Below are 12,248 nucleotides of genomic sequence, written 5' to 3'. Positions count from 1 at the left end.
GGAATAGTTATAGATCTTCCTGAGGAGGCCCTGTACTATTCAATTGATTCAATCAACAATAGGGGGCAGCTAAGTGGCACAGTGGATAAAGCACTGGCCCTGGATTCAGGAGAACCTGAGTTCAAATCCAGCCTCAGATACTTGACACTTACTAGCTGTGTGACCGTGGGCAAGTCACTTAACCCTCATTGCCCCACCAAAAAAAAAATCGACATAACATCATTTCCAAACAGAAGTGTCTGAGATACTTTATCCTCTATAGAAAATCCTCTTCCATTTGGACTCTGGAGGACACTTTCCATAAAACTGGCAAATATCTTTGGTGAAAACACTTTCACTTGATGGGGGTCAGAGAAAAGTCAAGGAGAAGAGAACAACTGATTTAGGCCTAATTAGGAAGGGAGGAACTTCAGCAAATTGATATGAGGGAAGAGGTAAAAGCTCACTGAGGTGGAACAGTGATATTCTATCACGTTCTCCTACCACAATTTGTTTAGCCATTGTCCAGTTGATAGGTGTCTACTTTGTTTCCAGTTTTTTGCTACTCCAAAAAGTATTGCTATAATAGTCCATGAGATCTCTTTTTCTGCCTCTGACCTCCTTGGAATACATACCATGTAGTGAGATCTTTGGTATGAACATTTTAATCACTTCCTTAGCATAAGTCCGAATTGCTTTCCAGAATAGCTGGAACCAGTTCACAACTCCAAATAGTTCAACTCTGTTTTTAAAGTCAGTGGTTCTCTATCACATTACAATGCAGCTTTTATTCTGCAGACCTGGTTAGCCCATCAACTTTTTTTTTTTTTTGGCAGGGCTATTGGGGCTTAAGTGACTTGCCCAGGGTCACAAAGCCAGTAAGTGTCAAGTATCTGAGGCCAGATTTGAACTCAGGTACTCCTGAATCCAGGGCCAGTGCTTTATCCACTGTACCACCTAGCTGTCCCCTGCCCATCAACTCATTCTTTACTGTGTTTGATACTCATTAAGGTCCTAAGAACTCCCACGACCACTTACCTTCCTTCAGCCCACATTATCTAGTTTTGGCTTCCCTCCCACTATGACCTTGAAATAGAGAGAAGTGGTAGGCATGCTAGCATAATGTTGTTGTTCTTCATTTTCCAAGAGGACCATGACATCAGGGTGGTGTCGTCACTTATAGTGAATTGGATTTAAATGAGGGAGAGCTGTGCAAAGTCACCAGCTGCACTCTCTCCTCCAGAGCCATCTGAGTCCAGTGGTAAGATATATATCAGGACCACTGGAGATGGCCCCGATGTTTAAGGTAATTGGGGTTAAGTGACTTGCCCGGGGTCACATAGCTAGTAAGTTTCTGAAGTGAAATTTGAACTCAGTTCCTTCTAACTTCAAGGCCAGTGCTTTCTCCACTGTGCTACCTAGTAATGGTTAGAGTATTAGAGTCAGGAAGACCCGAGTACAATTTCTGCCTCAGGCACTTAGTGTTTGACCCTAGGCAAGTCATTTAATCTCTCAGCCTCAGTTTCTTCATTTGTAAAATGGAGGAAATAATAGCACCTATTTCATAGGATTATTGTGAGACTCAGATGAGAAAATGTACATAATGCACTCTGCAAACCTTAATATAGAAATGCTAGCAAATATATAAACACGATATATAAATCACACACACACACACACACCAGCAAAACTGAAGGAACATCTAGAGCATACATTCTATGTTTTCAAGTCTCTCCTAGTTTTTAAATTCTCTATTCTAGGGCCCCTTCCAGTACTGATATTCTACATTAGTCCTGATATTGCAAAGTCCAATTCCACGATGGGGTGGAACAGGAGTTCCTGGACCTGCAGAGGAGTTTCTGAGCCAAGCAGAGCTGAAGCTGAGGAGCCACGAGGAACAGAGCCAAGATGTAGAGGGAAGAAACCCTAACCTTCTTCACTGGTACCCATGAGTGGAGCCAAGGACTTGAAGGGAGGGGGAGGGAAAGAGCAAGCATTGATTAAACACTATATGCTAGGCATAATGCTAAGCTCTTTACAAGAATGATCCTCACAACCCTAGCAGTTAGGTGCTATATTTATCACCATTTTACACATGAGAATACTGAGGCAAAGATTAAGCGACTTGCCTAGGGTCACAACTAGTAAATGACTGAGGCTGGATTTGAACTCAGGTACTCCTGAATCCAGGGCTGGTGCTTTATCCACTGCGCCACCTGGCTGCCCCTAGAATCCACTTTAAAAAAATTAATAGAAAAGCCTTTAAGACTTATATGAACTGATGTATAGTGAAGTGAGAACCAGAAGAATGTTGTACATAGAGACAGAAATATTGTTCAGTGAAGAATTGTGAATGAACTTAACTTCTCAGCAATACAATGATCCATGACAATCCCAAAGGATTAATGATAAAGCATACCATCCACCTCCAAAGAAAGAACTGATATTGACTGAACACAGACTGAAGCATGTTTTTTTTCCACTTTCTTTCATTTTCTTCCTTTATTCAAGTTTTCTTATACAAAATGACTAATAAGGTAATGTTTTACATAATTGTATGTGTACAACCTGTATCTGATTGCTTACAGGGAGGGGGAAAGGGAGGGAAGGAGGGATAGATTTTTGGAGCTCAAAACTTTAAATAAAAATGTTTATTATTTTTTTAAAAACACTGAAATAAAGTGGGAATTAGCAATGCAGACCCATAGCTGTCCCACCCTCCACACCAACTCCTGGATACACTCTCACACCCATGCTGCTCCCACCAGCACACAACACCCCCCACACACACACACACCACGGGATACCAACAAGTGCAGTGTTGGCAGCAGGCACTATTAGTAAGTAGTAGTAGTGGTGGTGGTGGTGACGGTTGTGGTAGTTGTAGTAGGTAGTAATAGTAGTAGTAGTAGTAGTAGTAGTAGTAGTAGTAGTAGTAGTAGTAGCAGCAGCCTCAGCAGCAGCACTCTTGGGCTGTCATCCCCCATGCCTGGCATTCACTCTCCCCTTACCTCTACCCGAGTGTCCCTCTCTTCCTTTAAGTTGCAGCTCAGTCCCCATCTTCTGCCTTTCTGAAACCTTTGCCCAATCCCCCCAGCCACTAGTTTAATGACTAATGTAGTTACATTGCGTATTTTTATATTTATTAACTTTATATTTAAGCTCTACATATTTTTATATGTACTTATTATCTCTTCCATTAGAACATGAACTCCTTGGATGCTTGATCGTTTCCTTCTTTGTATTGGTATCCTCAGTACCTAGCCCAGTTCTTGGCACACAGTAGGTATTTAATAAATGTGTTGATTATCTGTGCTCAGGAATCATTGCTCCCTGGCCCCAGAACGGGGGCAGTGGGGCAGAGAGAAAACAAGCCTCTGAGAAAGAAGGAGTGGGGGTGCAGGAAAAAAGAACCCTGGGAAGAGCCAGATTAAAAAAAAAAATTTTTTTTAATCCTGTCACTGCCCAAAGGCAAGCTACTTCCTCCTCTGGGAAACACAACTTCCTCGGCTGTTTAAAAAAAAAAAAAGTAATTGGCAATGACCAACCACAACTCCAGAGGCCTCATGATGAAACACAGGGCCCACCTCCTGATAAAGGTGATAGACTCAAGAGTGCAGATTGAGACTTAAAAAAACCCCAAACCACAGCTAATGTGGAAATTTCCTTTGCTGGACTATGTTTATAACAAACGTTTTGCTTTTCTTTTTTTCTCCGTAGCTGGTGGCAGGTACAGTGGGAGAAGGGGGAGGGAGAGGGAAGATAGGAGGAAAAGAAGACATATCTTTAATTGCAAATAAAAATTAAAAAAAAAACCCAAACCTTTTAAAATAAGTAATTGGAGGGAGCAGCTAGGTGGTGCAGTGGATAAAGCACCGACCCTGGATTCAAGAAGACCTGAGTGGGGCAGCTAGATGGCACAGTGGTTAAAACACCGGCCCTGGATTCAGGAGTACCTGAGTTCAAATGGGACCTCAGACACTTGACACTTACTAGCTGTGTGACCCTGGGCAAGTCACTTAACCCTCATTGCCCTGAGCAAAAAAAAAAAAAAAAAGGTTATCTAGTCCAACCTCCTCAGTTTAAAGAGGTCAGATGACTTGTCCAAGATCATGCAGATAGTACTAGATCATTTAGTCTAGGCCTCTCATTTTACAGATGAAAGAACTGAGGTGCAGAGGTTAAGCAAATTGACCAAGAACCCAGAGAGAGGAAGGATTTAAACCTAGATTTTTGGCTCAGTTCTATTTCTCTACCAGGTGTCTACCTCAGCTTCTTGGCTGAGCACCTCACAGGGACTTGAGAACCAAAAGCACATCTGGCAGTGGCCCCGGGCTCTGCTGGGGAAGGGGGAGAGTGTGAGGCCTGACAATAGAATTCTAGGAAAGGGAAGGGGGAGAAGGATCTTTCTTTCAAAGCTGCTCCCCCCCACCCCCATCAGGCTGAGTAACCTCCAAAGAATAAAAACCACCAAAGATACACAGTTTAGTTCTCCCCACCGAGCTGGAAGGGGCCCTTATTTCCCTCTGAGCCAGCTGGCCTGGACAGATTAGCTCTCGGCTCAGTGGATTTGACTGGCAGCCGGAAAAACTGGCAGTGCATAGGACACCACAGGAGGTCAGCTGAGTCAGCTTTTCTACCTGTCAGGAAATCATTCATAAAACTGACACCCCCTCCTGCCCCCCACCCCCAGACTGTGGCCAACCCCTGGCCTGGGGCAAACCACAATCCCAGGGCAGTACCAGCAATTCCCCTTGTGGCCTTCTGTCTCTCCCCCAGCCCCCAATAACACCACCTTCATTTCCCTCATCTTCCCTAGTTGTCTGTGAGACCCAGGGGGGACCCCTGCACAGAGACACTGTTGGAGCAAAATGCTACTGGCCATCACCCAGGTATTCTGGAAGAAAGGGCTGGACCTGGAGTTAGGGGACCTGGGGCTTGCTCAACTCTCCTGAATCCAGAAATCAAAATCAAGCTAGATTTGGAGATTTGGAAGATGGTGATGCAAGCTCAAGCTTGAGAATTCACCTAGTAATAATATGCTGCTATCAAAACAAAGGATGCAGAGATGTAGACGTCTGCAAATGTAGCCTTATAGCGCATGGCTTGGTTACACAGTTTCATCCAGGAGCTGGCCAACTCTGCCAGGCAGAACTAAAGACCAACCCTGAATGGTCCAGTTGAGGCGAAGGCAGGCACATTCCTTTATACAGTTAAGTAAACAAGTTATCTAAATGCATTTTACAACTGTTCTGATCTAGGGTATGAAAACTCCCAGGCACCTCTGACTACATCAGATAATTATCCCACACATCCATGTATATTAGGAGACAGATGAGAATGCATATGAGGGTGAATGCAGTGTCCCGGCAAGTATGCAGTTATACCTATAGATTCACCAATCAATGTCCCATTTCTTCAGAGGAAGGGGTCTTAACCTAGGCCAATGAACCCCCACAGTTCAAGAATAGATTTCAGGGGGACTGTGAACTTGGAAGAAATTTATATTTATATACACACACACACACACACACACAATTTTTACTAACTTCTAACTGAATTTGAGCACTTCCCTCAACTATACATTTATTTTAAAAAGCATTATTCTGAGAAGGGGATCCTAGCTTCAGAAGACTGCCTAAAGGGTTTAGGACATAAAAAGGTTAAAGAACCCCAGTTTTAGATGTTCTCTTCAAGGCCTCTGAGGAGAGGGGGCAAGTCTGACCAGCTACTCACCTGGGTTGCAAAACCAACTCTTCTATTACCTGAACAAGTCAACTCAATTTCTCATCTTTAAAACAGGGATGATAGGGCAGCTAGGTAGCATAGTGGATAAAGCACCAGCCCTAGATTCAGGAAGACCTGAGTTCAAATCCGGCCTCAGACACTTGACATTTACTGGCTGTGTGACCCTGGGCAAAGTCACTTAACTCTCATTGCCCTGCAAAAAAAATAAATAAAATAAAGAATAAAACAGGGATGATGCTACTTGTACCACCTGTCTCAAAGGGTTGTTTCAGGGAAAGTTCTTGGTAAAGCTTTGGGTACTAGAGAAGTGTGAATTTATCTTTCTGGTAGAACAATCCAGGCATCCTGGCCCCATGTGGAAAGTAGCTCAGCCCAAGAGGTATCTCCTACAGCGAGTCCTGGTCCTAATACCTTCAAGTACTGGCACTGCCCCCTCCCCATGCATGCATACATACGTACATACATACATTGCTTTGCTGGTATGTTGTATTTACTTCTCTATACACATTCTTATATCAGGATACAAGGTCCTTGGGATCAGGGGCTCTTGGTCTTTGGCCTGGTATTTCCCAGGTCTGGCACAGCACAGGCCCATCACATATTCAAGAAGAGGGTTGGGACTGGATTTGTGATTGTCTTAGTACAGGGCACTCACAAAAAAAACTGCTATGAGTACAGGGCTCTACACCTTCTTTGCAATGTGGTTTTGGGAGAGTTGCTTAGAGCAAAGTATACAACTCAAATGGAAATTGGGTGGGTCACTACTCCATACATATTCCCTACAGGCTGCTTATTAACTTAATTTTTAAATGTATCTATATCTTATTGTATTTTTTAAGTATTTTCCAATGCAATGGGAGGCACTGGCCATGTGTTTGACCCCTCTGGAGCACTAAGAGGTTAAGTCATATGACTTGCCCGAGGTCCCAGTCATATGGGAGGGGAAAAGTAGAGAGGGGATTTGAATTTAGGTGATTCCATCCCTGGGGAGAGGTGTCTAATCACTGCTCCATACTTCCCATACAGAGTAGGAAGACATTTAACAAATGTTTTCTGGGGGAAAAAAATGCTTGTTGGATGTTGAATGAATGAATGCAAATGCTTTGCTCTAACTTAGCTTCACACAGGTACCATTAGCCCTTCTGTGAACCTGGCATGTCTCAGTTCCACAGCTTTTAGTAACCATGACTAACCTAGTCCATTTCCCCTAAATACACCTCCATGTCTTGTCTGCGCCTACCCTATAATCTCTACCTACTGAAGCAGTACTCATCCACTGAGGCCTAGCTTTAATTCGAACTCATTCACAAGGCATTCATTCATTCCCTGAGGAGGCCAGTCAGAAGGGCCTTCTGCCATGCTCAGCACTGGGCCCTCTTTGCACGAACTGGGGTCTTATTACCTCACCTAAAAGTGGACTCCATGAGAGCTAGAAACCCAGCCTGTACTGCTGCTGTGACCCAGGGGAGCTGTCACTTCCCCCTTTGCCTTCGGAATCACAGAATCAGTACTGAAGAGTTGATAAGGCTTTAGATGCCCAGATTCATCATCTAACCAGTGTATGAATCCAACTGACCATATCCCTTGACAAGCAATGTGTCCAGTCCAATGTGTGAAAGCCCCCGGTGACTGGGCACTCAGGATTTTTCCAGGCTCTGTCAAATGCCCTCCACCCACAGGGGTTTAAGGCCCATTTGTTGGAGCTCTACCAAGGTCGGGTTAAAATTACAAGAAACAAACCAGGAAAATGGAGTGCTAACAAAGGCACTGTGGGAGTTCAGAAAGAGAGAGCAGTAGTGATCAGGAAGGTGGTACTTTGGGGAAGAGCAGAGTATGAGAAAGGGCATCCATGCTTACCAAGGTGGGATTGAGCAGGGTGGTATCCTAAGAGAAAGGGCACTAAAGGAAGACCTGAGGTAGCAAAGTTTAACCCTGGAGTCAGAGCACCTGGTTTACAAGCTGGTTTCAACATTACAGCTGGAAGCTGGTAGCAAGGCAAAGTGCTGGGCTTGGAGTCAGGAAGACTTAAGTTCAAATTCTACCTCACATGGTTAAGCTGTGGTTTCCTCATCAGTAAAATGAATGGGTTGGACTCAATGGCCACTAACGTTCCTTCCTATTCTAACTTTATGATTCCATGATTTACTTGATATGACAGTAGATGGGTCACTTTGCCTCTACAAAGCTGTTTTCTATAAAATGGGAGTAGGAAATTTATGGGATGCAGTCAAGACAGCACTTAGAGAAAAATTTATATCTCCAAATGGTTATGTCAATACAATAGAGAAAGAGCAGATCAATAAGTTGAGAATGCAACTTAAAAAAAGAACAAATGAAAAATTCCCAATTAAACTTCAAATTGGAAATCCTAAAAATCAAAGGAGAGATGAATAAAATAGAAAGAAAACCACTGAACTAAAATAAAACTAAGAGCTGATTTTATGAGAAAACTAACCAAATAAACCATTGGTTAAGCTGATTTTAAAAAAGGAAACTGGGGCAGCTAGGTGGTGCAGTGGATAGAGCACCAGCCCTGGAGTCAGGAGGACCTGAGTTCAAATTTAGCCTCAGACACTTGACACTTACTAGCTGTGTGACCCTGGGCAAGTCACTTAACCCCAATTGCCTCATAAAAAAAAAAAAAAGGAAACCAAATTACCAGTATCAAAAATGAAAAGGGTGAATTCACCACCAATGAAGAAGAAATTAAAACAATTATTAAGAACTATTTTGTCCAATTATGTGCCAGTAAATCTAACAATCTAAATGAAATGGATAAATACTTACAAAAATATAAATTGCCTAGATTAACAGAAGAGGAAATACAACACTTAAATAACCCTATCTTAAAAAAAATAAATTGGGGCAGCTAGGTGGCGAAGTCGATAGAGCACCAGCCCTAGATTCAGGTGTACTGAGTTCAAATCCGGCCTCAGACACTTGACACTTACTGGCTATGTGACCCTGGGCAAATCACTTAACCCCCATTGCCCTGCAAAAAAAATAAAAAACAAAACCAAAAAAAATAAATTGAGTAAGTCATAAACAAACTCCCTAAAATGGAAGTAGGAATGCACATATTCCCTCTCTCAAAAGGTTGTCATAGAAGCATGACAAGATACTACTAGACAGTGAGGCTATCCCTGTTGGTTGGGATCATATTTGCTTTTGGGAGAAATTAGTTTGAATAGGTATTGTGGGACCAGATTTTGGAAGGCCTTGAATAGCAGGTTCAAGAGTTTGGACTTTATTTAGTTGACAGAAAAATTATAGAAACGCTGGTTTATAGCAAAACCAAGCAACCAATCCAACCACCTTAATTAATTAATGAGAAAACTGAGACACATGGAGGTTAAATGACATTAAAAAGAGTAGTTTTAAAAGGCTATAAAATTGTGCATACCCTTTGACTCAACAATACCATTACTAGGTCTATATCTCAAAGAGATCATAAAAAAGGGAAAAAAGACCCACATGTACAAAGATATTTATAGCTGCTCATTTGTGGTGGCAAAAAATTTGGAAATTATGGGGATGCCCAAACAAGTTGTGGTATGTGAATGTAATGGAGTATTACTGTGCTGTAAGAAAGGATGAGCAGGCAGATTTCAGAAACACCTGGAAAGACTTACATAAATTGATGCCAAGTGAAATGAGCAGAACCAGAACATTGTACACAGTAACAGTAACATTATGTGATGATCAACTTCGATAAACTTAGCTCTTCTCAGCAATACAATGATCCAAGACAATGCCAAAAGACTCATGATGAAAAATGTTCTTCACATCCAGAAATGAACTATGGAGTCTGAATACAGATTGAAGCATATACTATTTTCACTTTTGTTTTTGTTGTTGTTTTCTCTTTCTTGTGTTTTTTTTTTCCTTTTGTTCTGATTCTTCTCTCATAACATGAATAATGTGGAAACGTGTTTAACATGATTGTACTGTACCTCTATCACATTGCTTGCTGGCTTTGGGAGGGGGGAGGGAAGGGAGGGTGGGAGAAAAATTTGGAACTCAAAATCTTACAAAAATGAATCCTGGGGACAGCTAGTTGGTACAGTGGATAAAGCACTGGCCTTGGATTCAGGAGGACCTGGGTTCAAATCCAGCCTTGACACTTAACTAGCTGTGTGACCCTGAGCAAGCCACTTAACCCTCACTGCCCTGCCCCCCAGAAAAACAAACAAAAAATGAACACTGAAAACTATCTTTATATGTAATTGGGGAAAAAATACTATTAAAAAGAAAAGAGTGGTTTTAAGCATCCTTTGAGACACAATTCTCATTAATCAGCCAACTAACAAATTTTAGTTGAGAGTCTACTGCATACTCCTTTCCATTTTAGGAAGTGTGAAGAAGCAACAAATAAGAAACATGGTTCCGAATCTTACAATTCTGCCTTATAGACAAATAGCAGACTAAAGTCCAATTGGATTCATACTTTGTGGCAAGGGAGGATCTTAGGGTAAGGTCCTTAGAATAGACTACCCCATCATCAACAGACAGGTATGATATACCTACTGTGCAAAGAGAACACTCTACTAGGTGCTAAGGATACAAAAAAGCAGAAGGCTTAATCCTTACCCACCAGATACTCATCCACACTCCAGTTGCAAAGACAAAATAAAATAACATATAAGAATAACAGCACAAGGTAGTCTGCCATTGCTAGTGGGCAGTGCAGTTAAGCACAATGAGAGTTCAAAGCACAGGAATCTTTTGATGTTGATGAGATATGAGCAAGACTTTGAATAAAGTAAAGCAGATCAGGGAACAACTAGATCAATCTGCATTCACCTTTTGGGCTCAAGGGATCACAAAGGAGAAGAGTGGATGTTGGGAAAAATGGGAAGTCTCTAAAGAATGGAGCAGGGAAATATGTTTAAAGCAATGTTTATGGAAAATTAATATGGTGATCAAATGTAAAATAGACTGGGAAGGGCTGGAAGGGTGAATTACTAGAAACAGATGACCAGTTAAGAAATTACTGTACTAGGCCAGGCATGAGATAGCAATTGAAGTAGAGACAGGTATAGAAGAAAGTGGAACCAAGAGACTATTACAAAAGTGCTTATCTACTTCTAGAATCCAAGAATGACAGAGCTGAACGGGACTTCAGAACAGAGAGTATCGGTCCTGGAAGAGACCTTAACACATAAAAAACAGCTAGAGGATCTTAAAATACATAATATTAAAGTTGGAAGAGATCTTAGAAAACAAACTGTCAAAACTCAGAGGGATTTTAAAAAATAGAGTTAGAAGGGAACATAGAATATTCAATGTCAGAAATGAGAGGTCTTAAGAAGAACTTGAATTGCAAGGGCCTTTAAAAAAGAAAAGAATTTGAGCTGGGAGAGGCCTGAAAACCATTAATTTTGGAGCTGGAAGAGTGCGTCTAACCCAGATCCTCCACTGTACAGTTGGGGAAAATGAGGCCAAGAAACCAAAATGAAAGTACTTATTTACCAAATTTAGTTCTGTCCCTGAAAATCCAGAAGCAAAAAAAAAAAAAAAAGCCACCACTTGAAACCCAGGAAGGAAAACTCACATTTACACATGAACACCACAGGGAGTCAGCTGAAAGACAGAGGGAAAATTATAACACTGACCTGAAACATTTTAGTAACTCAGTGCTGGCAAAATGAAGAATCAAGGGAAACCTACAATGCCTTTGGCTGAGTATGTTCTTTCTCCTTGTTGAAGCCCACGTGTATTTATTGGAAAGTTGAGTTCATGTGCTTTTGATTCATCTGTACTTAACTCATCCCTAGGCTGGTCTGTAATAGGCCTTTGATGTGAAAGCAGCCTTAGTCCATAAGCCTCTTTAAGCCTTTGTTTAGCCAATAGTAGATACACTAAAACCTCTAGAAATGAAAAATGCAATCCCTGGCTGGTCCTTGGCTCTCATGAAGAGTGAGACCACTAAGAGATAAACAATAACTCCAGGCAGCCCAGCTGGGGGAAAGAACAATGAGCAGTGTTGGAAGACCTGGATCTGGGTTAGCCCCTAACTCACTGTGTATCCTTTCACAAGGTAATTTCCTCCTTGCACCTGTTTTCTTATCTGTAAAATGGGAGGTGGTTGGATTAGCTGATACACACACACATGTATATGTACATATGTATATATATATGTATTATTGTGAACTTGACAAACATCAAACAACACATACATTTTCTTGTAAAAGAGAGAACAGAAAAAAAAAAAGAGACACATTGTCTAAGCCACTGTGAGTCAGATTAGATCAGGGATCCTCAACCTTTTTATGAGTTATGGACCCCTTCTCAGTATGTTTTAAAAATGCACAATATAAAATACACAGAATTCCAAAGGTGATCAAGTATAGTACAACAGTTATAAACTTTTTTTTTAAAGTACATGAATTCAGGGCAGCTAGGTGATACAGTGGATAGAGCACCAGCCTTGGATTCAGGAATACCTGAGTTCAAATCCGGCCTCAGACACTTAATTACTAGCTGTGTGACCCTGGGTAAGTCACTTAACCCCAATTCCC

Source organism: Dromiciops gliroides, chromosome 2 (assembly GCF_019393635.1).
Source record: "Dromiciops gliroides isolate mDroGli1 chromosome 2, mDroGli1.pri, whole genome shotgun sequence".
NCBI lineage: Eukaryota > Metazoa > Chordata > Mammalia > Microbiotheria > Microbiotheriidae > Dromiciops > Dromiciops gliroides.
The sequence above is the reverse complement of the archived record's forward strand: the minus strand, read 5'-3'. Positions refer to the sequence as shown.